Here is a 6,024-nt window from a genome sequence, read left to right as displayed (position 1 = left end):
GGAATGAGTCTCATGACTGGAGTGCTGGGATGGAGAGCTACAGGCTGTTCAGGAGGGCTAGGCAGGGCAGGTGTGGCAGAGTAGTCGCACTGTATGTAAGGGAGGGATTTGACTGTACAGACCTTACAGTTAGAGATGATGTGGTTGAGAGCCCCTGGGTGAGGATTAAGGGGATGGAAGACAAAGCAGATGTCATAGTGGGTGTCTACTACTAATCACCCAGCCAGGATGACAGCACAGAAGAGTTATTCTACAGGCAATTAGGAGAAATCTCTGGATCAGTAGCCATTGTCCTCATGGGAGTTTTCAACTTCCCAGACATCAACTGGGAATACAATACTGCCATGATGAGCAAGTCTGGGAAATTCTCGAAGTTTGTGGGAGATAACTTCTTGTCACAAGTACTCAGTGAACGAACTAGGAAAGATGCACTCCTAGTCTTGCTGTTTGTGAATAGAGAAGGACTTGTGGGAGGTGTGATGATAGGTGGCTGTCTTGGCCACAGTGATCACAAAAAGGTTGAATTTAAAATTTGCTCTGTAATGAGAAAAAATGTCAGCAGAGTTGCTACCCTGAATTTCAAGAAAGCAAACTTTAAGCTACACAGGGATTTACTTAGCAGTGTCCATTGGGAATCTGTCTTTGATGGCTTAGGAGTCCATGAGTGTGGTCAGTTTTTAAGAACCCCCTTTTAAAAGCACAGGAGAAGGCAACCCCACTATGTCTTAAGTCAAGCAAGCAGGGCAGAAGACCAGCTTGGCTGAACAGGGAACGCCTCTTGGAGCTCAAGAGGAAAAATAAATTGGATGACCTCTGGAAGCAAGGTCAGGCTTTGCAGGAAGATTACAGAGCCATGGTTCACATATGCAGGGAGAAGACATGAAAGACCAAAGCTCAGCAGGAGTTGAACCTGGCCAGTGTTGTATCAGACAAGAAGAAAGGCTTTTTTAAGAACATTAATAGCAAAAGGAGGTCCAAAGAAAACATTGGACCGATACTTGTTGAAGATGGTCACCTGACAAATAGAAATGAAGAAAAAATGGAAGCATTCAAAGATTTCTTTGCCTCAGTGTTTAATAACACTGATAGATCTTGGGCTGCCCAGTCCTCTACGTCAGATGACCATGAGTGCAGGAACAGTGACTTTCCATTTGTGGACACTGAAATTGTAAGGGACCAGTTGTATCAGCTGAATGTTCTTAAGTCCATGGGGCCTGATGAGATTTATCCCAGAGCACTGAAGGAGCTAGTGGATGTTATGGCAGGAGCCCTCTCGATCATCTACCAAAGGTCCTGGGAGTCTGGTGAGGTCCCTGCTGGCTGGAAGCTAGCCAATATTATTCCAATTTACAAGAAGCGTGTGAGGGAAGACCCAGAAAACTACAGACCTATTAGTCTCACCTCAGTTCCTGGAAAAATTATGAAGAAGATCATACTGGTACTATTGTAAAGCATTTAAAGAACAATGCAATCATCAGGCACAGTCAACATGAGTTCACAAAGGGGAAGTCCTGCTTAACTAATTTGATATCCTTCCACAATAAGGTCACCCACCTCATGGGTGAAGGGAAGTTGGGTGGATGTACTTCTGGTTTTTAGTAAGGCTTTTGTTGCTGTCCCTCACAGCATCCTTCTGGACAAGTTGTCCAACTGTGGGATGAGCAGGTTCACAGTGTACTGGGTGAAAAACCGGCTGAACAGCAGGGCTCAAAGGGTAGCAGTGAATGGGACTACATCTGGCTGGTGACCAATCACCAGCAGGGTTACTCAGAGCTCAATTCTAGGGCTGGTTCTGTTCAGTATTTTTGTCAATTATTTGGCTGCAGGAGTTGAACACACCATTAGCAAGTGTGCTGACATTGCCAAACTGGGAGGTGCTGTTGACTCTCTTGAGGGACAAGAGGCCTTGCAGAGGGGTCTAGATAGATTGGAGCATCATGCAATCACCAATGGTGGGAACTTCAACAAGACCAAATGCTGGATTCTGCACCTGGGATGGAGTACCACCAGACACAAGTATAAATTGGGAGAGGAGTGGCTGGAGAGCAGCCCTGCAGGAAGGGATCTGGGGGTGCTGGTTGACTGCAGGCTCAGTAGGACTCAGCAGTGTGCCCTGGCAGCCGGGAGGGCAAACCCCGTCCTGGGGCGCATCAAACACAGCATAACCAGCCGGTCAAAAGAGGGGATTATCCCGCTGTATTTAGTGTTGGTGCGGCCTCACCTTGAGTACTGTGTGCAGTTCTGGGCCCCACAATTTAAGAAGGATGTGAAGGTCCTTGAATGCCTCCCAAGGAGGGCAACAAAGCTGGTGAAAGGTCTGGAAGGCATGTCCTGTGAGGAGCAGCTGAGGACCGTGGGTTTGTATAGTTTGGAGAAAAAGAGGCTGAGGGGTGACCTTATTGCTCTCTGCAGCTTCCTGAGGAGGGGAAGTGGAGAGGGAGGTGCTGAGCTCTTCTCCCTGGGATCCTGTGACAGGACGCCTGGGAATGGGTCAAAGTGGCATCAGAGAAGGTACCAGATTTGACATTAGGAAGCATTTCTTCACTGAGAGGGTGGTCAAACACTGCAACAGGTTTCCTAGAAAGGTGGTCAATGCCCCCTGCCTGTCAGTTTTTAAGAGGTATTTGGACAATGCCCTTCATAACATGCTCTAAATTTTGGTTAGCCCTGAAGTGGTTAGGCAGTTGGACTAGGTGAACGTTGTAGGTCCCTTCCAACTTGAATATTTTCTTCTCTTCTCTTGTCTTCTCTTCTCTTCTCATACAATATTACTTTTCTATGTTCTAAGACTCTGTGGTGAATTTCTGCACCACTTTTTGTGTGTTCATGAGAAAGGAGGGATGGAAGAGAAAATTATTCCCCTCACCTATTGTCATGGTTTAACCCCAGCTGGCAACTAAGCCCTGCACAGCTGCTCCCAGTGGGATGGGGGAGAGAATCGGAGGAGTAAAAGTGAGAATATTCGTGGGTTGAGATAAAGACAGTTTAATAGGTAAAGGAAAAGCCACGCACACAAACAAAGCAAAACAAGGAAGTCATTCACTACTTCCCATCAGCAGGCAGGTGTTCAGCCATCTCCAGGAAAGCAGCACTCCATCCCACGTAACTGTTACTTGGGAAGACAAATGCCATCACTCCTCATGTCCCCCCCTTCCTTCTTCCTCCCCCAGCTTTATATGCTGTGCATGATGTCATATGGTCTGGAATATCCCTGTGGACAGCTGGAGTCAGCTGTCCCAGCTGTGTCCCCTCCCAAATTCTTGTGCACCCCCAGCCTACTCGCTGGTGGAGTGGGCTGAGAAGCAGAAAATGCCTCAACTCTGTGTAAGTACTGCTCAGCAATAACGAAAACATCTCTGTATTATCAACACTGTTTTCAGCATAAATCCAAAACACAGCCCTATACCAGCTACTATGAAGAAGATTAACTCTATCCCAGCCAAAACCAGCACACCAATAAAGGAAAATGAGTCCACAGTGATACTTAAACCCATATCTAAGACTGAGTGTGTGTCAGCTCTCCTAAATTAAACTGTCTTCCTCCCCTTGTGCTTTCAACATTATAGTCACTTTCTTCTGAAATAAGCATAATCATTGCTTCTATACATTAGCATTTCAGCATTCAGATTTTACAGAGTTTCAGTATCTTCCACTATACCTGTGTAAAGCTTTTAGCAAAATGAAATATTGATACTTATTGTTTTTCTATGATCCTCTACAGCAGTAATAAATTACAACAACACGCACTGGCCTATAGCACCTTACAGCACATATGTGCCAGGAAGGTAGAACATGAACTGCTGACCACAGCTTGGCAAAAGGAGGAAAAAATATTTCTAAATTTTCTAAGTCTGATAGAGTTTTTACATGAAACATAAACCCAATGCACACTGCAAAGGATGATTTAAAAAAAAAAAGAAATAGATTTAGGTAATTATAAAGCTGATTAGATCAGGAATTAATTTAATTTTAAAGGTAAACATTGTCTGTGAACAACTCCTATCACATGGCTAGTAAGGAAAATCATCAGGACTTCTTAAGCAAGTGTAATCAGTCTTCTAATTCAACTAATACTTGTAGAGTAAAAGGATAAATAAATTTGATCCTCTGCTTGCCAGTAGATGAATATCCTTTCCCATATAAATGAGAGACTAAGGTGTAGTAAAGCATGATACAGGTCACAGGAAAGTGATAGACATCCCAGTAAGAAGAGTCTGAACGGTACTAGCAGGGCCACAGTGAAAAGTCCAGGCTCTGTGGGTGCAGTGACCCATCTTACCAGAGCACTGTGGAGGTCCTTTTATGATACATCATATGGATGAATCTATACCATATATGCACAGCAAATGGGGTTTGGTTTTGGGTTGGTTTTTTTTTTTTCCCCCAGCAATTATTTCCTTCCCAAACCATTACACCGGATTTGAGTCAGAATTTCCCTTACTTCACAGGTCAGACAATTTCAAGGTGGGTTTTTTCCCCCCCCCCCTCCCCCCCCAACACCAACTTCCTCAGAGGTAAGACCTAGTAATAGAGTCACTTCTTCCCCTTTATAGGAAATCACCAATGCTTGGCTTTTATTTTGTGTTTCAGCTTATTTATTAGGCCTATTAATGTGCATGGTTTCCCTGGTAAACAGATGATCCTAGACCTTTTTTGTTTGGTGTTGTCAAAGGGTATATACCACCAAACCTAAAAAACTACATTTATATAAGTGTGTGTCTCTAAGTAGTATATAGCATCTATAAAGCAAATTTAATGTATATATCTTTATATATTTATAGTTATATTTTCATTTTTGTATGTATAGGCAGTTTGCATCTATGTGTGTGATTCAGATAAGGAGAGAAGCTATTTGAAACACATTCTTTACAATTGATCTAGAAGCAGGTATGCACAAGTGTTATTCAGACACCTAACTGCACACATGGTACAGTGACTTTTCACTGTTAAGTTGCACTGCTTTTGCACACATGTACTTCTAGTGTTTTTTAACTACACAGCACTGGGACAGTACCTACAGGACCCCCCACTCCACCTTCTCTCATACTCCTGTTTAGGCTACTCCTGTCACCATGAAATAGGTTTTTCCATTTCAAATGAAAGTAAAAAAAACTCCTAAAATAGAAGAAAACAAAATGCAGTTTACATGATCATGGTTATTCTATACTGATTCTACTGAGCCAAAAAATAATTTATGAATGGGAAGCAAAGGGCCTTAGCTCCTCAAATGCCTCTAAAATCCAACGTGTTTTGGTATGTTTCCTTAGCTTTCACCAAACACGTCAAGTGAACATGGTGTCTTTCTCAGCTTTGTGTATTTACATAACTCTGTTCCCTAGAATCTAAAATTTATTTGTAATTTAAAGTACAAGAACTATAGAAACCTTATTAAAGATTTTTAGATTTTTTTAAAAGATATTTTAAATCTACTGTTAACAGTAACAATAATGACCAAAAAAACCCCAAATGAAACAGAGAGAAGACATAACTTCAAAATCTTATGCCAGTTGTTTACTGGCTTGCCACAGCACAGTATTTCATACTTAGGAAATTGTTATATTTGTTCACATATGTTTTGTCAATCTTATTACTCAAAGCTAGGAAAAAAAAAATGCAAAAAGCTTGATGGCTGATCCAGGCTCTCAAACACGAAGTGTGGATTCTGTAGCTTCCCTCAAAGGTATCAAATCTTTCCCATCCCTCTTCCCAGCACTGGAAAATGTAACTTTTTTGGTTTAACATGGGGTGTCTACTCTCTCTGCTCATTTTGCAGGTAGCAGATACAGAATAAACAAAGCCCATGATATACAAATGATGAATGCCACCATAATAAGCTGTTTTGTTTATAGTCTGGGTGCACAGTGATATGCCAGTGAGGGGCTAGTTTTACAGTTTTGTTTGTGGACAGCTCGTTACTATTAGTCATTTTATCCCTTAGCTGTGATGGAGAATGATAAGACATGCACAAATCATGTTGTTTTTATTGTGTTTCATTATATTTTTTTATATGCATTTCCCAGACCA

At 42.2% G+C, this 6,024-nt stretch overlaps 1 pseudogene; it reads left to right on the top strand.

Annotated features, from left to right (window-relative positions):
• The first annotated feature begins 296 nt into the window (after positions 1-296).
• On the top strand, positions 297-5,791 carry LOC104838432 (annotated as a pseudogene).
• The last annotated feature ends 233 nt before the right edge of the window (positions 5,792-6,024 follow it).

Source organism: Haliaeetus leucocephalus, unplaced genomic scaffold, assembly GCF_000737465.1.
Source record: "Haliaeetus leucocephalus isolate CR32 unplaced genomic scaffold, Haliaeetus_leucocephalus-4.0 Scaffold605, whole genome shotgun sequence".
Classification (NCBI taxonomy): Eukaryota; Metazoa; Chordata; class Aves; order Accipitriformes; family Accipitridae; genus Haliaeetus; species Haliaeetus leucocephalus.
The sequence above is the reverse complement of the archived record's forward strand: the minus strand, read 5'-3'. Positions and strand labels throughout refer to the sequence as shown.